Source organism: Octodon degus, unplaced genomic scaffold, assembly GCF_000260255.1.
Source record: "Octodon degus isolate 3935 unplaced genomic scaffold, OctDeg1.0 scaffold00350, whole genome shotgun sequence".
Classification (NCBI taxonomy): Eukaryota; Metazoa; Chordata; class Mammalia; order Rodentia; family Octodontidae; genus Octodon; species Octodon degus.
This window is the reverse complement of record NW_004524926.1, coordinates 634,146-653,162: the sequence shown is the minus strand read 5'-3', so window position 1 is coordinate 653,162 and position 19,017 is coordinate 634,146. Positions and strand designations below refer to the sequence as shown.

At 50.3% G+C, this 19,017-nt stretch overlaps 1 protein-coding gene across 1 annotated transcript in view; it reads right to left on the bottom strand.

The window, feature by feature from the left end:
* The window catches only part of Iqsec1 (IQ motif and Sec7 domain 1), a 296,085-nt gene that overhangs the window by 172,078 nt on the left and 104,990 nt on the right, over nucleotides 1–19,017 (bottom strand). The window contains exon 2 of the mRNA XM_023708325.1: nucleotides 11,049–11,078. The gene's annotated coding sequence lies outside the window, so the exon portion shown is untranslated. The remainder of the gene's footprint in view (nucleotides 1–11,048; nucleotides 11,079–19,017) is intronic.

The window sequence follows — 19,017 nt, the reverse complement described above, 5'->3', positions numbered from 1 at the left end:
TGCAAAGCCTTCAGGATACATACTTCTGATATAATGGGGAAGTCTTCTAGCCTTCCAGTAGGGTTTCCACAGCTACTTTTTCCCTGGTGAGGGAGGGCTAGGCCAGTTTGACCTGGATCCTGGTGTCCTGGAGGATGGTCCTTAGTACCCATGATGATCCACGAGGTTCTCCGCATGGTAGGAGGTGGCCATGCGGCCCTGCTGCATTGTCCCACACCTACTTACTATTCAAACTAGACATGGTGAAGTAGCAATGCTAACTAATGATGTTAGCTACATTAAAAAGGAAAAGAAAAAAGAAACTAGAAGATGAGAAAAAAGGAAAAGAGTAGAAAATTTTAGATGAGCAAACATCAAGACCCCTCCCCCGCAACCAAATCAATAAACCAAAACCACCAAATAAGGTAGCTATGTGTGATTCCAAAGGGTCACCAACCAAGAGCTCCATGAATTAAGGACAAAAAGACCTCACCACAGCCAGGGCATCATGAACTCATGTCTGCAATTCCCTCTCACTGCTCCTGATGGAGTCAGAGCACAGAACGGCCCAGTCACGGCTGGGCATAATCCATGATGGTTTGTTCACTTTTTTTTTTTTTTTTTTTTTAATCTCAAGACTGTCCTGGCCAGCTTTTCCATTGCTGGGACCTGACAGCTACAGCTTACAGGAGGTTCACAGTGTTAGAGAATTCAGTCCATGAACAGCTGGCTCCCAAACAAATATCATGATAGAAGGGCATGGCTGGACAAAGGTGTTTGTTTAGGTGATGCTGGCCAGAAAGCAGAGTAGGGGAACAGTGCCAGAGGGGATGTGCCAGGGATCAGATACAGGTTTCAAAGCCATTCCTCCACGACCCACTCAGAGAATCCAGAAGTGCACTCTCCCCTTAGGTAGCTGTCATACCAATCAACCTGACAAGCTTATCTACTCCTGTCAACTTAACACTCAAACATATCCCCCTAAATCATTCTTAACTGCCAAATAAAAGCAATAACCACTTTATAATTCCACCTAACATGATACAACAATTCTACTTGCAACCCAAAACAAATACTCTCTTTCACAAAGTCTCAGTGTTTCTAGTACTGCTCAAGAGTCCAAATCCAAAGTCTCCTCTCATACTCATGGCAAACCCTTAGCTGTGAACCCCTATAAAATTAAGAAAGCAAATTATATATTGCTAAATACAATGGTATCAGGTGAACATTCCTGTTATGGTTTGTGTCTGAATGTCCCCCCTAAAGCTACAGTTTGTGATTGATTACTGTCTACGCTGGGATTATGGGTGTGAGTGCTACACCCATCCTAGGGTGCACAGCCTACATACAGTATAAGGGACAGAGTCTTCTCTTGGCCTCCTCCCTTTTTGCTCTTGCTGCTTTTGCTGTCTTCTGCCACCATGAACTGTTGCCTCTCTGCCATGCCACCCTGCCTTGGGACCAGCTGACTATGGCCTGAAACCTCCACAAACTGTAAGGTACTTAAACTTTGCCTTCCTTAATTTTGGGCATCAGGTATTTTTGTCTCAGCAATGAGAGAAAAGTAACTAAGACAATTCCCATTCTGGGAAAATGAGGGAGATAAAAAAGAACTAGTCTAAAACAAGACTGAAACCCCTCAGGATAAACAGTAAGTCCTACAGCTCCCTGTTCACAATCAGGACACATGGTAGTGAGATATGAGTTGCGGAACTGGGCAGCCCCACCTCTAAGGCTCTGCTAGTTGCAGTTACAGGACTTCTCTCTTGGTTCCTCTTGCTGCCTGTGACTTTGCTTAGCAGATCTTCCATGTGACCAGCATCACCCACTTCCTTGGGTCTCCAATGCAGCATCCAACTCACTTTTCCAGCTTCACCCATCACCCTCTCAGGGGTTCCTGGTATGGACTCTGGTGATTCTGTCACGTACTGGTTGGTCCCCTAGAACTTCCTTTGAAATCTTGGTGGAAACCTCCATGACACTGTTACTCTTATGTGCCTAAAAACCTGCACTGCGTGGATGCCAAGGTCTGCTGCTAGCTTGAACAGTAGGAAAGACTCCTTGGAAAATGGCTAAAGTGGTTTCTGAGCTCTGGATGGCTGAGCAGAGTGAAATGAATCCTGGGGCACCAATTGCCAAGGTGGCCCTTCTAAAGTAGGGGCCCCAGAGTTTTTCTTTTTCTTTCTTTTGTATATAGTACAGGGTCTACAGGTTCTCACTACATAGATCAGACTCATAGTGATTCTCCTGTTTTTTTAGCCTCCCAAGCACTGGGATTATAAGCACCTGCCACCACGCCCAGTCTCAGTTGCTGCCTCAGTGCACCCCCTGGGCAGGGCCAGCACGGCACGCCGGGTATCGAACCCTGGCTGCTGCACTCTGCCTAAGCAGGCACTTTAGTCCACTAAGCTATCTGGCTGGTCCTGCCCCAGAGTTTTTATTCTTAAATAGCTCAGAGTTTTGCTTCCTTGAGCTTTCCGTAGGTGGAGTCTTGCTGATTATGGCAATGTCTTTATGGTATCTTCCTGTCCTGGTTCAAAATACTGGTTTTCTTTTTAATGGTACCAATCTCTTCAACAGCCATACCTCCTTTGGCCCCACTTTTACATATGGTTCTTTTTAAGCCAAAATCCACGTTTTGGAAATCTTTCTGCTCTGCTTTTCGATCCTGATTTCTCACTAGAAATCTGGCTAAAAGCAGCTAGCCATATCCATGTCACAGCCTGAAAGTTGGGGCGCCTTGAATTTCCTGCATCAGATCAGCTGGTCTGTCTCCCTTCTATTCATTCTCTTAGGACAGACAGAATATAGACATGTTATTTGCCAGAATGCAGCATATCCCTAGTGTAACTCCCAATAGTTCTCATTCTCAACTGAAACCTAATGAGGTTGGCATTGGCCTTTACTGTCCATGCATTTCTACGAATATTCTAGTTTTCTGAGCTCCAACCAGAATCACCCATCTCAGTCGGCTGACAGTGTCCTCCAGCCTGCATCTCCAAACTTTCCAAGCTCCTCCAGTAAACCAGTTCCAAAAACTGAGCTACATGGTCAGGTGTAGTCATACAACCACCCTACTTCTCTGGTATCAATTTTCTGTATGGGCCAGCTTTCTTGCTGCTATAACAAACACTTGACACTCACAACTTACATCAGGCAAAGTTCCACAGCTTCCAAGAAGTCCGTCTGACTTCAAGGTAGAAACAGCAGACAGATCTGGAAGGCCAAAGCTACTTGTTTTATGGTGGCCAGAAAGTAAAGCAGGAGGGCTAGTGAGATAGCTCAGCAGACTAAGTGCCTGGTTAGGCAAGTTCAGTGACAGCACCACACACTGCACTGGCCCCATCCCCAGGTGCGCTGAGCTGACCGCTGAGACCAGGTGTGGTGGCACACACCTACAATCCCAGGACTGGGGAGGCTGAAAACAGGAGGATCACTACGAGTCTGAGCTTCATACAAGACCCTGTACCAAATACAAAGAAAGAAAGAAAGAAAAAAAGAAAGAAAGAAAGAAAGAAAGAAAGAAAGAAAGAAAGAAAGAAAGAGAAAACAGTAAAGCAGGGAACAGTGCCATGCAGGCAGGGGGCAGGGGCCAGGTAGATATAGACTCCAGGATCACTCCTCCATGACCCACCCAGACGCACTCAGAAGTGTGCTTCACTAATCACCAAGCAAATCAAGTTGACAGTGTTAAGTGTCCCAAGGACATTTTCCAGTTTTAAAAGAAAGGACTCCAGAAGCCTTTTGCTTCAGTGAGTTACGGAGCTATTTACTTGTTCAGAAATTAAAACCCATAGTGTGTTTCAATGGCCTTTTCATTTCAAATCTGCAAATGGATAATAACACTTGGCTTTTAAAGACCTCATCATATCTAAACACCATAATTCAGTTCTATTTTTTATTCTAACTCAGAATGATAGGTTTCAAAAGATAGCAGCACTGGACTGACATCGTGACACTACAATCAAATGTCCCATTCCCTGAGACATCATAGGTCACATTATTAACATGTAGGGGCTGGCAGGAAGACAGCTTTCACCTTAATTTCCCCCATAAGTCTTAGCCAGATTTCTCATCAGAAACCCTGGATTCTAGCAGGTCATGGATGGATGCAGTCAAAGTGATAAAGGACAAAGACTGCCAGCCAAGAATCCTATAGCTAGCAAAAGCCTTCTTCTAAAAGGGGGGGGGGAGATGTGCCAAGTGTTCCCAAATGTCTCAGTTCTTCGTGTGACCACAACAAAATACCTGAGTGTGGGTAATTTAGAAACAACAGAAAATAACCTATTGCAAATGTGGAAGCTGGCAGTCCAGGGTGAAGGCTCCAGGAAGTTCAGTGTGTGGAAAGGACTCATGTTCTTCTAATATAATACCTTTCTGTCATGTCTCCATGCATGGAAGGGGCGAAAGGTCCCTTAAGCCCTCCTCTAAGGAACACATCCCATTCAGGAAAGCTCATGCTGCTATGACACTGGAGCTAAAACTTCAACAGGGATTTTAAAGGGACACACACATTCAAGACATGACCCCACTTACACAAGAGTCAAAGGAGCTGGTCACCATGACATGCCCTGGGAGAGGGGAGCCCTTCAGATTGAACCCAAGGACACCAGAGAAGAGCTCAGAGCTGGACAGAGACAGAAACATCTCTAGTAAAGGCAAATTGATGACAATGTGTATGACAGTGTAAAAGCTAGTGCTCCTTTTAGTTTTTACATGATTTAAAAGCTATTATAAGAAAAAAATTAGTCTATGCTATCAATCACATCACACACATAACTCTGTGACATCAGTAACAGGAGAGAGGGCACAGCGCTGTATAGATGCGTAGTTTTCTGTTACTAAAGTGACGCAGCTGCAGAGTCACCTCAGAGCACCACCACATTCACATGGTAACTGGAACCCCAAGGAGATGTACAATGAAGCCGCTGTAGGACATACTTCAAGGGAAGACAGGAGAAAATGTCTCACTACAAAAATCAACTATCTAGGAAAGAAATCTGTCATGCAGGAAATACGAGTTGACAAAAGTCCAAAGATAGCAAACAACAAAAAGACCTCCTTCCTTATCAGGAATTGCCCTAAGTGAAAAATAGGGTAGACTTCTCAATCAAAGTGGGAGAAGGAATGGAAAACAGCACCAACTTGCTCTCTAGAACAAACCGAGGAAGAGTATACAGCCCAGGCAGGATCTAGGGGAGTGTCTGGCAGGCAGAAGTGCCAGGACAAAGGTCTAAATGAGCTCAGGTGGGCTGTGGCACTGGGTGACAGAGTGTGAGGACACAATGAAAGAGAAAGGAAAGGCAGGCACAGGAAAGATTAAGCACACACTGGGAGGGGGCCGTTCCTATTTCTATGTTGTGGGTGGAGAAACTGAGGCTTGGGGAAGTCGAGTCCTTTTTCACATAGCTTCCAAACTCCACCCTACACACATACTGACCCTGCACCAGATTCACCACCTTCTAAGTATCTACTAAAGATATGTCTGCAACACATGTCGGTGCTCAGACAGGTGACTAGCTTGGGGAGCAATCTAGGCCAGTCTCCAGTGGGTTCCCCAGTAGGCTCCCTGCTCCCCCAGTATCTCTGCTCCATCTTCTAAGTAGCTACCAGAGGACTTTTCTAAAGCACTTAGTCAGGTGTTGTTTGATTTTGACTTGATCTCTTTTTTTTTTTTGGTGGAACTGGAGATTGAACTCAGGTCCTTCCACTTGCCAGGCAAGTGCTTGTTCTGCTGAGCCATCTCCCCAGCCCTTGATTTTGACTTGAATCTGATCTCTCTACTTCCCAGGTAAGGAAAGGACTATGAGTGCCTCTGGAATCAGGCTGAACACAGTCTACTGGACAGCATCAGGGACCCATGAGGTGTGAGCCACACAGGAGACTGGGGCAGCTGAAAAGAGCAATCATAAACTAGGAGCCCAGGCAGTAGCTCAAGATATACCCCGGCCCATCCCGATGAAAAAGGAGAAGATATACATCTCAATTCAAAGGACGGAGGAGGAGGTTTGTGCAAAGGCATAGAATGGTGTGATCTCTGAGCTTTGGCCAGCACTTCCTGCTCAGGCCAACCGGGGCTGTTTGAAATCCTCCCTCATCATTCGAGGAGCTGAGTCTCCCAGAACTGTGGTGAGGGAGAGGACAGGAAAGAAGATAATGAAATAACAGGGCCATGTATTGTCTCATCTTCTGCCTCATTTAACCCACTGTCCTTGAGGCTGAAATCTTTACTCCCATCTCACCTCGGGGCAGTAGTTCACTGTGTCTCACTGGTCTTAGTGTATTTGTTTGATGTAAAAATGTGTAAATAATAGGTGCTCATTAAAGACCATCCAGTGGAGTGAGCATAAACCCTTAAGGCCTGGAGAGGTCAGAGTAGAGTCCATGTGATATAGAGTATGAGGAGGAAACCAGATCTGAACTCAGGGCAGTCCTAAGCAATGCCTGCACGTCCCTTGTTGCAGCCTGGATCTTAGGTGTTTCCCAAAAGGCCCCATGCTGAAGGCTTGGACCTCAGTGCAGCGATACCAAGAAGTGGGGCCTTCGGAAGGTGAACGACTCATGAGGACTCTGACCACGTGTCTGGATTAATCCATTGGCAGATGTATAGCTTAGTGGGCTACTGGTTGTGGAGACGTCAGGAGGCAGAGCCTAGCTGGAGAAAGTAGGTCACGAAGACTCGGCCTTGAAAGGTGAATTTTGTTCCCAGGCCTTTTCTCTCTGTCCCTATCTTTCCTCCCTGGCCACCGTGAGCCAAGCAGCTTTGCTCTCCTATGTCCTGCTGCCCACATGATGTTCTGCCACGCCAGGGCCCAACGCCATAGGGCCCAGCAACCATGAACTGAAGTGTCTGCAACTGTGAGCCCAGATATGTCTTTCTTTCTCTTAAGCTGCTTTTCCTCAGGTGTTTTGTCAGTGACAGAAAGTTGACTAATACCCTTCCCAAGGCCACTGTGTGATCCCTCAGTTGGGTGCCATGAAACATAGCCCCAGGAAGTCCCACCCCACCATGGCACAGAGCCCTTCCTGTCTGTCCTGGAGGCCCAGAGTTCAGCTCTATTTATGGGAGAGCCAACACTTCCGGATTCATCCGCTGTGCTCCACAGTTTTTATACCACCTGGCAAACAAAATGAAGTATGCATGTCATCTTGAGTTTTAGGAAACAAGGCCTGCTAATTACAAAGGCTGTCCTGCCCTGGTGTGAGGAAACTGTTCACAGGAAAAGGCAGCCATTTCTCCAATTGCTTTTGCTCATACATCTGGGGTTCCAATGATGACAAAGGTGGTCACCAAGTCCCCTTTCCAGAAACAGTCCCCTTGCTCCTCACCAGAGTCCTCGGTGGTAACCCTGCTACTGGTCCCCAAATGCTCTCCAGTACCTTAAGAAAATTCCAGGCATGGGAAACAAGCTTTGTAGAACCTCCTTTTTTTTTTTTTTTTTTTTTTGTAGAACCAGGGATTGAACTCAGGTCCTTGCACTTGTCAGGCAAGTGTTTATTCTACTGAGCCATGTCCCTGGCCCATTTTCAGAACCTCCTCATTTGGTATTTTTCCAAATGCAAGAGCAAAATGTCTACAGTTCATGTTCATGCACTGGACAGGTCTGACACCAGCTGCTAGAGAAATTCTATTTCCAAGAGAAGCCATATGTTCAGGCTGCCCTTAGAATCACACAACGACTTGGTAAAAATACACATTCCACACCTCATCCAGGAAATACTGAGCTTAACACAACAAGCAGAGGGTTCGAGAATCTGTATTTTCAACAAGCACTACAGGCTGTTCTGCCTTGTAAGGCATTACTGGGTGACATCCTGGCTCTGGCCTGCAAAGCTGTGTTACCTGAGCCAACCTGTATGGTATTTCTCAGCCTCAGTTTTCCAGAGCTGAGGGAACACAGCAGTAATCACTCTCTTAGAGAGTAGGAATGGCTGCAGATGGGTCCCGCCCAGCAAAAACATATATTAAAATACTGTTTATTGCTATTACTGAACACAGCTAAGTTCATTTCAAGGCTCTGCCAGGAAAAAGAACACACTCTCACCTACAGAAAAGTGCTTACGTTTCAACACGGTCTCCAAGCCTCTGCGCATCTCTGCATTCTTTTCAGAATCCAAAGTCTACAGACCTTTTCTTTTCCCATGATGCCCCATAAATAAATCATCAGAGGATGCAAATTTGGTGGCCTCTAGAGCCTCCCTCTGAAAAGAGCCAAAAGCAGATACACGGTCCCCGGGAACAATGAACAGAAGCCGACATGTGCAAAATGGTCAGAAATGAGTCATTTCATTTGTGGAAAACGAACACATCTGATCTTGCAAATGTTTCGCCCTGGGGAACAAGAGCGTGTATGAATTCCCAAACAGGCTCCTGGCAAAATACACTCGCGGGCTGCCAATGGAGGCTGAAACAGCCCACCAGAGCAGGGGCTGCTCGCATCCTTGGAGGTTCAGGAAAAATAACCTCACCTAGCAGGGCATGGTAGAGAGGTCAGGGGCCTGGGGTCTCAGAATTTGTGACTTCGTGTTGAGCAAAGGCCATCGGTTCTTGGCATCCTTCAGTACCTAGGCTGACGACCTCTAGGGTTGGCCTCACCCATAGAAACACTGCATCCTTCTGAGACTATTCAGTGAGAATTTGTTATGTGTGTTTAGGGGGTCTCAGCAGGACATTGCTCCGTTCTTCCCTTTTCCTTCCAGTTCATGGCATGAAAACATTGATGAGCCCTGAATCCAATGAGACACCCTTAACACATGCCTGATCGGTGAATGGCATCCTTCCAGGGTCCCCAGAAATATCAAGATGAATCCATACCAGAGATGCCCCCTCAGTACATGCTCTGTGTTGGTAGGTGCTGGCACCTTCTGCCCATGACCCGGGGCCCTCATTCCTGTCCTAGGTGTCTTGGGAGATAGTTTATATCTAGCTGTCATGAGCCAGCTAGTCCAAAAGCCTCATGCACTCACAGAATTATGGGGCTTGTGATGTCAGAAGGTGGGGCCTGGTTGGATGAGGCGGGTTCCAGGGACATGGCCAAGGAAGGCTTTCTCTCTTTCTGTCTGGCTTTCTTTCTCTGCTTCCTGGACACATGTCATGAGCAGCTCTCCTTCCCTCTGCTGCTTTCTCCATGCAGTCTTCTCTGTCTATGCCCAAACAAACCTCTCCTCCTGCAGGTGGAGGGTACTGGGTATTGTCTCTCAGCAAGGAGGAAAGTGGATGACAGGATGAATGGATGCTGATCTTTAGAACACAAAGCTGAGGGAACTGGGCTATGGAAGGCCAAGAACAAAAGCCACAGAGCATCCTGGGGCCCACTTCTTTGGTCCCAGATTGCCTCAGATCTCCAAGGAGGCAGCAGGGTTGGGGGCTCCAAGAACCTGGGGCTCATGCTGGGTAAGGGGTGGAAAGCCTTGTGGGTGGAAAGCATTCTGACTTGTCCACACTGGGCAGAGGCATTCAGGGAGCTGGCACTGTCTGAGTAGGATGCCCCGGCGTCAGACCCGAATGGCCAGGGACATTTTTATTTTTAATTTTTAAACAGGGTCTCACTGTTTAGTTCAGGCTGCCCTTGAACTCACTATGTCATCCAGGCTAACCTCAGCCTTCTGAGGGCTAGATGACAGCATGTACTATCCCTCTTGGCTAAGGCCATTCCTTCCTCCACCTCGTAGTCAGTCAGTGTTCCTCTTGGGTCCTGGCACACACTGCTGCCCCATGAAAATGCATTCCCTCTCTCCTCTCCCCTCTCCAGGGCTCAATGAAATGGTACCTGCCTAGCAGCCACTGTCAGAGCACCCAGCAAGGCAGTGCCATGGCTGGCGGCATAGGAAAGGGCCACCTTGCCATCCGCAGGTCCTCCACTCACCACACACTTAGGCCTGAAAACTGCACTCTTGGTACAGGTGGCAGCAGACATCTCTGTAAGAAGCCTGTGATCTGCTAGGGGCACCTGCACCAGAGGGGCTCAGACAAGTAGCTGTCACTGTGGCCAACATGTGCCACCACACCTGGTGTGAATAAATAGTCCTCCTTTCCTACCTCAAAAGCAACAGGGAACACAGACACCCCTGCACCTGGCTTGGTTCACTGACAAATGTGGCACTCCACAGATTCCCTCCTCCATGGGGCCATCTTTCCTACCACCTATGTGCCTGTGCCTGTCACCCCAGCTTCCCTGCATTCACATTAGCTCCCCTCCCTGCTGGTTGGGATGCTGCACTGTTCCCAGCTGGCCCCTCTGTTCCCTTCTCAGTTGGGGCTCTGCTTCCTGCTGGGACCCCTCCCAGTTCAGAAGCCCCAGCCCCAGCCCTAGCCCCAGCCCCAGCCCCAGCCCCCACCCAACCCTACTATCCTCCCCAGCTTCTGCCTCCCTGCCCACTTCCCCTACACCCACCTGGGAGAATCTCACCCCCAAGCTGAGTCCCCTTGACCAGACGACCTCACACGTCTGATATCCCCAGCCCCTGCCCATAACAGCTTGGCTCCCGGCCCAGCCACAGAACTGCACACACCAGCCAAGCCAGTGGGCTTCTGGGTTCTACAGACCTTACCTTGCCCCCTGCCTCTCCTTCCCACATGCAGGCCCCACAGCCTTCTTGGTCCCTGGGTCCTGCTCTAACCACTCCCCCATTTGCTAAGGCATTGAAACCCCACTCAGGCCAGACTGCCAGGGTCCCATCCCTGCCAACCTTGGAAAGCCAGCCTTGCTCTCTCCATGTTCCTTGCCCTATGGGGACACCTACATCAGTGAGATGTGTCCCCACCCTTGCCAGCCCCAGGGGGTTGTGAAGCATAGAAGCTCTAGCCCTAGACAGGTCATTGCTTAGGCACGTTAGTCCCCAAATGATCCCCAACAATCAGGATCAAATGTCACTGCAGGTGACCTTCCCAGGTAATAGAAAGCCCTGCAGTGAGCGCTCTGGCTCACACAAGCCTCTGAGGTTCACTGCAAGGCCCAGGAGCAGCAACCAGGACAGTAGGCGACCCACCAGGGGAAGCAAAGCACATGGTTTCACAAAGGCCACCACTACCAGGATGGACAAACAGGCAGAGTGAGTATAACACATACCTGATGCTTCGGGAGCTTTCTTCTTCAGACCTGCAAGAAGAAAAATGCACACTTAGATGCCAGTGCCCTCCGATCCTGGGGCTGTAGAAGGCCACTCCATGGAGGGACATACGGGTTCTTGGGAACCCGTATGTCCCTCTCCCACTGCCTGCCCCCAGCCCATGTCTCCAGATCTTTCTGCTCTTTGCCCCTGAACTCCACCCCAAAAGCACCTCCCCCAAGAATCCCTCAGGCTCCATTCCCACCCCTCCCAGCATACATCACCTCCTCAGTTGTTTCCCCAGGACCTGAGACACCCCAGGTGACAGTGACAACCCTGAGAGAGGGCTTGAGGCTACAGCACTCTGCTCTTTGGGTTCTGCAGGGCAGGCAGCCAATGAACAAAAGGGTTGGGGAAGTGCGAATGGCCTCCTGCACCCCCTTACTTGGTGTTTCCAGAATACTTTCCCACGGTCGGGTGCTTTGTTTGCAAGCATCCAGAAATCAATTACAATCACTTTTCAAGGGAGACAAGCTTGAATGTCAAGACACTAAGCAATGAGATTGCATCTCACACTTGAACTTGCCCAGAGACTGCAGAGCCCGCACCATACTCACGGCCCCCTCTCTCTGCTCCAGAAGAGCTTAGAGCTCAACCCCATGCAGCAAGGGAGGATGTCTCCCTGGGTTTCTGGGCTTAAGGTGCAAAAGGCCATAAGTTCACACTTAATCCGAGTGCACCATCTGGATTTTCCTGCCAGTTGGCTATACAGATGTTAAGACAAAGACAGACTGTCTTTATGCCCATGGCCTTTCCAAAAATATGACACGCACACAGCCCACAAGCACAGACAGCCCACAAAAGGGCTAATCCTCCCACTTTGTGATCAGGCTCAGCATCCCCAGCACCCTTGACCTTGAGACACCCAGTAGGTGCCTGAAACCACACCTAGCACCAAACCCCATAATTTTCTGCCTTTTCCATATTAACCAAGCATTTAGATACACTGTGGCCATGTGTTGCAGTGTGAGATACAACAGCAAGGAATCTTTTTCCTTCTTCACAAATGCACAAGCAGAAGACATGTTCTTTTTCTTTCCCCTCCCCTTCCCTTCCTTTCCTTTCCAGAAGGTCTTACTATGTATAGTCCAGGCTGGCCTTGAACTCACTCTGTAGCCCAGGCTGGTCTTGATCTAATGGCAATCCTCCTGCCTCAACCACCCAAGAGAAGATGCATTTTTACCACTGATCTTGGCAACTCTGGCATACAGTTTTCCTTCTTTCCTCAGTAACAGGAGAGCTTTTGCCTTCCCACTTCTTAGAAATGCTTCAGGTTTCTCTCTTTCCTACCTGAACCATCAGTGCCACTTCTCTTATTCTCTGGGGCCATTACTAAGTTAAATAAGGGTCACCTGAGTACAAGACTCTTCTGCCGAAGTTCATCGGATAACTGAGACAGCCGGGAAGTGATTGTGAAGGAACCACAGACGCAGTGCAGATCTACTGCACAAAGGATGCTTCGAGCCCTCAGTAGGAAGGAGCAGAACAGCACGATTGCATCAGCTACTCAGTGTGCGGTTTAAAATGAATGGAGTGCTTTTCTCTGGATTTTTCCATTTAATACTCTAGACTGAGGCCAATCCCAGATAACTGAGCTGTGTAAGGAGAAGCCCAGAAAGGTGGGCTGCAGGAGCCTGAGGCCCCTTGTTCTGGAAGAACATGGACTCCTGCCCAGGATTCCATGCAGGGCTTGGGGCATGGCCGCAGGGTCAAGCTGGTCATACACCAGCAGGGCAGGAGACCATGGGACATGGGGGTGGTTGAGACCTTGGCTGTGCCCTTGCTTCTGGAGGTCGAGGGACACATGAGCCCTCAGCAGCCGAAGACTCCAGAGCCATTTTTAGGAAGTGGAAGCCACACCCAGCATAACCTGACTGGCAGAGCCAGAGACCCCAGAGGACAGAGAGAGGAAGCTCCTGCTTTGGATTCTGTTTTCATTTGGTTATTTGCCAGGGTAGAAGAGAAAGCAGGCAGGGCCAAGTGCGTGCCTGAGTGTGCACGCTCATTTGTGTGTTCCTGCATGGATTGTTTCCATCTTCCTCTCCATCCCAGGTGCTCTTCCTGGGGAAGCCAGCTGCCCTGTGGCCTCTGGAGGGGCCACATGAGAAGTGAAGCCACCTGCTACCAACCAGCCATGAGAGTGAGCTCCGAAGATAGGTTTCCAGCCCTGGGCCACAGCAGCTCCAGTGACATTATGACCACCACCACCACAGCCACCTTATTAGACCTCAGAGCCCGAAGCTCACACCCACACCACTCCACACCTATGGGGCCTGATGTCAAGGCCCACTGTCACCCTCACTTTTGTCTTGTGTCCTCACTTAGAATAAACACCTTGACTTTTTTTTTTTTAAATATCACTGGGGACTGAGCCCAGGGCCTTTGTATACAGCTGCATCCTCACCCCTCTTCTAGTTTTGAGTCATGGTCTCACTAAGTTGTCTAGGCTGGGCTCAAACTTGTGATCTTCCTGCCTCAGCCTCCTAGAGTGTTGGGATTATAGATGTGTGCCAGCTCTAGGCTGTACCTAGATCCTTCTGGGACCAAACTACTGCAGGTTTCCCTAACCAGGCTGACCCCAGTGGGGTCCTGAGCACGTCCAGGTGCCAAGAAAGTGGTTTAGCTTATTGCACCACACAATAAAGACTGTATCTGTTACCACACCACAGATCAGCCCTGGGCCCAAGGCTGATCCTCTGCACACATGTAAAGCTCTCTAACCTGACACCTTAGGAACATGTGGGACAGGAGAGTCCCATGGCAGCTGAGTCCATGTGTGTTCCATGTCTTGCCTGACTCCAGCTGGGGGTTTGGCTCAGATGTTTGCAGTCTTTGCTGGACATTTTTGAGCCCACAGATAGTTCATACAGGGCCCTCTCAGTCCCCCTTCTTCCCATCAGGAAGCCCTGTGGCCCTGACTCGAACTCCTTGTGTTTTCCATCTGTCCTCAAGGACCACAGACACCTCCCCATGATGCTATGTCCCTTGAGCTCACAGCAGGCAGAGGTTCCTGGCTGAGGCATGGCAAAGCCAGGCCAGGTGCTCAGTGGCCTGGGACATGGAAATCTGTCTTGTCACTGATACGCAATGACCGACACAATTTAAAGGAGGATAGGCTTACTTTGGGCTCACAGTTCACCAGTTTCCATCCTTGCATGGTCAGCAGCAGCATGGAAGGGCCTGGATGCAGGACAGCTGCTCAGGGCTCAGTGGCCAGCAAGCAGAAAGAGAGGCCAAGGAAGGAGCTGGGAAGGCAGACAGCCCCTTCCAGGATTCACAGAGTAACTGCCTCATCCAACTAGGCCCCACCTCTCAACAGCAAGACAGCTATAAGCCAGCAAATCCAATCACCTTCCAAGGGTCCTGCTTACCTTAGCCAGAGGCTCTGCAGGGCCATCTAGGTGTAAGTCACAACAAAAGGACTGGAGACACTGGAGAGCCAAGCACAGGCCCTGAGCTCACATCCTGGTCACAGCCCTCTAGTCACAGCCCAGCATTGCCCCTTCCTGGCTTCCATGTGGCCTCAGAAGCTACTTAACCCTCACTTGCTTCAGTTGAGGGTTAGCTAGTAAAGCAAGAAGTAGTCCCTAGGAACGTGGTGAAGTGACAACCCAGGTGCCCAGTTCAAAGGGCCAGTCAGGCAGCTTCACCCTCCACACAGCTGCCGGTGGCACTGGAGAATGTCATCCTACTATGACCATGAGGTTTGGACAGATGCAGCCTTCAGAGCAGGCCAGCATAGAATGGGATGAGTTTGCAGTGGGAAGCCACGAGTAAGTGGCTCCTGCCTCCCACAACACGCTGGTGAGCTGTCCACAAGGATGGTCTTGAATGCCACTCCCATGCAGTGGTGGTTCTAAGGCAAGAGGAAGTGGTTCAAGGCCAAGAAGCAGTGAACAGAGCAGAGGATGGGTGACGTTTCTGAAGATGCTGGTCGAGGTCAGTGGAAGGCAAAAGCAGTGAGGCCAGAGGGAGAGGAGAGGAGGAAGAGGAGGTGGCCAGCGCCTGCCGGTATCAAGCTGCCCATCATCTTAGCTCACCATTGTGATCAACCTGGAAGCTGTGGGTACCTTTGCAGGGCAAACTTCATCCAGTGGCTGAAGGCTGCCCCTGTAGGAGGTGCATCACTATGCTCTGCCTGCCACCCAGAACTTGGTGGCCAAGAGATCCAGCAGGCAAAGAAGGGCCATGGACATCAGGGTCCTGTGCATGCAGGTAAGTGCAGGGGCTGGGACGGCCACCACAATACAGTGGGTGATGAAGCCCTCCTCTAGAAGGACAAAGTACAAGTGACCAGTGTCTGTGACCCGTGTCTCCCTTCTGTGAAGGGTCCTGCAGACTAACTTATACACCATGGAACAATGCCTCCCATGCCTCTTTCAGCCTCTGGGAAACTCAAATCTCTGCATCCCAGGCAGCTGTGCAGCTATAGCTGCAGGGAGCCTTGGCACTGTGGAGACACCTTTCAGATGGGGAAGGTGGACATGAGCCAAGCAGGAAGGATGCGGCACAGAAGAGGTCAGCGTCATCTGCCTTTCCCACTGCACCTGGCTCCACTGCCCAGGCTTGAGCATCACAGGTGACACGAGTTTCCATGGCAACACTCTGGGATGGGCTCTTCTACCATCTTAGGATTGGTCCTAGCTCTGAGGTATCCACGCGTGGTCTCCCCACAGTGCTGGAATCGCAGTTCTAACAAAAGGAAGGACTCAGCTCAAGGTCATAGAAGGGATTCTGTCATTTGCAACCAAGCGCCAGGACTAATGCCAACACAGGTTTTGAAATCATCTGTAATTTTTGTGTGGTAAAATATAGAAAAGTATAAGAAAAACAAGCAAGAAATCCCACGTCAGTCCCCCATCTGGAGGTAACTACCATTGTATTTTCATGCTCACACCCAGGCTTGGTTTCCTACCCAATTTTTGCGATAGTGGAAGTGACATGGTGACATCATTCTACACAAGCCTCGTTCACTTACCATGGATTAAATCTGTCCCTACCACCAGCCATGAGGCCTTCCTTCATCAGCTGCTAGGCTGAGGCCGATTCTCCTCCATCCACCCTGGAGCATTATTCCCGGGGAACAAAATCCAGGTTCTATGCACAGTCCCCGTGGCCCTAGTCCTATCCACAACTTGTTAGTCCTGCAATCTACCAGGATGCCTGCGCCACAGCTTGTTAGTCCTGTAATCTGCCAGGATGCCCTGTCCCTCCCATTCCATCCCCCACACAGCTGAGTACCCCCAACTCCAACAACTCAGAAGCTGCTGTTCCTTCTGCCTGAAAGATTTCCACCCTTTCCTCCCACTCCACAAATGTGATCCCCTGATGGGTCTTCCCTATACCGCCTCCACCCCAGGCCCAAACAGCCCTCTGTACCCACCAAGCTCTCTACCACTTTTCCCCACTCACACTCCCTGCAGCCGTGACCTGAAATTGTCTTGTGGGTTTGCTGTCAGACTTTCCAAACAGTGGCAGTTCTAGTAAGGCAGCCACCATGTCTGTCTAAAGTGTTTTCTGCTGTTGTTTTGCTTTGCTTTCAGTATTGGGGGGTCCCCTGGAGCCACATCCGTGGCCCTTTTTAATTTTGAGAAAGGGTTGTGCTACGTTGTCCAGGCCAGGCTCAAACTGGCGATCCTCCTACCCTGATCTCTCAGAGCACTGGGCAGCACCAAGCCTGACTTCTGCAAAGTTTTCATAAAGCACCACTCTCACAGGCTGTGCAACAGTCAGCACACACCGTCCCACACTTGCTTCATGCTATTTTATTTTTGGACCTGCATTAGCTTCTGATTGTAAATAATACAAGAATGAACATCTTTGTGCCCAGTCAGCGCCTATTTCCTTTAAGTAATCATCTCAGAAATAAAAATCCAGGGTCACAGAGCAGAACCATTCAATGTTCCACCACTCTGGGCCCCAGGGAGTGTGAACCCCAGGCCTCGGGTGAGTCCCACCAGCTCTGAACGAGAGCGACAGGAGGAGTCCAGGTCAGTGCTGCTGGGGGTCACCTGGGGATTCTGAGGCCAGGCGATCTGGGAGGACCTGAGAGGTACACTTTCGGCCAGGCCCTACACCCTGTCTGCTCCTCCAGTCAGCCTCTGGCCTCCAAAGGACACAGCCCCATGTGCAGGCTGCAGGCCAGGGGCACAACCTGCTGCTGAAGGACTGGCTGCTCCCTTCTATGACTTGGCACCCATCGGCATGTGTAGACCTCAGTTCACAGCTCTGTGGCCCACAGTGTCCCTGAGGCCTTCTAGGTTCTGAGTTCAGTTTCCTCCCAGCCTCTGTGCCTCCCTTCACACATCAGCAGGATCTGCTGGCTGGCTGTGGCGATGGATGCCTGGAGCTGCTCCCCGCCCTATCCGACACCAACACCTGCTTTCCTCTCTCCTCATCCCCATCCTCCGTGACATCAGAGACACAGGCGGAGCTCAGACCGGACCTGGCCAACTACAGGTTTCGTTCCCTTTGCTCCTGGCTAGACCTGTGACCAAGTCAAAGCCAGGACTTGTCAGCTGTCCTATAAGAGACAGGTGCCAGCCAGAGCCAAGAAGCCGGTCAGTGTGGCCCTGAGCTGCTTTTGAGTTCCCTCCTCCCCTGTGCAAATGCAGACTGTCAGTGCTGCCCCGTGGGGCACGCAAATGGGGCAGAGAGGACAGCCTCGACGCCTAGCAAGCCTCTGTTCTTCCTCCCCTGCAACTTCTTCTGTCTTGATGGTGTGGACAGGTTTGGTAAACAGCATTTGCAGAGACCCATTCCCCTCAAAGCCAACCTTCCTTCCTGATTCAGGGCTCAGGATGTCCCTGAGCCTGGCCTGATTGCTCCCAAGGTGGGGAAAAGCTCCTGGGCCACTCGCCATGGCCCACAAGGACAGTCCCCATCTCGAGGCATCTTGAGGAGACCTGCTTCTTAAGTCTAAGCTGTCAAGGATGCAGGAGGCCTGGAGGTGGAGGTCACAGATTCCACAGTGTGGTTCTTATGTGGCCTCTCCCCTCTGTCCCTTCCCTGTTCCCCACCTGTCTCAGATATCACACTAAGGGCACCCGAGCTATGAGACAAAGGGACACACCTGCTGTGGTGGCTCATTTGCAAAGCAGGCACTTGCCCACAGCTCCTATCACCTGATGGCCCAAGTTCCTCACCTGCCCCACACCTGGCGCTTGCTTCCTGGCCACTGTTGCTCTGTTCACCCTCTCTAAGGGCGACGCTGTCCTGCCTCCTGTCTCTGTCTTCACCCTGACTCTCTCCAACTCATATCAGAAAGTGTGCTTAGATGACTCTTCCCCATTTTGTTGGGAAATAAAGCTGAGATTTAGACAGGTCCAGTGACCCACCCAAGGTCACACGGCAGGCAAAGGAGAAGCGGACACTGCTGGGATCTCAAGTTTAAAATCAAGGCCTGTGACTTCTCCTTAGGTGACACTGCTTTTACAGGTGCTATCAGATTTGAGCAAAGACAGTGACAAAGGGATAGCACTGCCAGAACTGCAGCATGCAGCGCACCAATCCAGGTACCATTTCAAGTGGGTCAGTGATCTTCACCTAGTGTCCCCCAATGCCTCACCACACCATTCACTTATTCACAGGGACCTTGCCATGACTCAAAGATGATAGCCAGGGTTTCCTGAGGGGAACCAGGCTCAGACCAAGGGATAGGTGGGCACCAGTGGAGCAGAGTGGGGAGGGTTGTAGGCAGAACATGTTCACAGGCACTGTCCCCCTCTTGAGTGCACATGTGCTTCTTCCAGTGCCTCACACCAGCAACCTCAGGACCCCTGCATAAGCAGATCCTCCCCACTGTCCTCCAGCATGGCCCAGGCCAGCCTGCACCAGCCCAAGGGGACAGCAGGTGGGAAGGAGCAGAGGGAACCACGTGGGGTGGGCAGGTGACGTGACAGCCTCAGAGCCCAGGGAGGCACCAAAGTC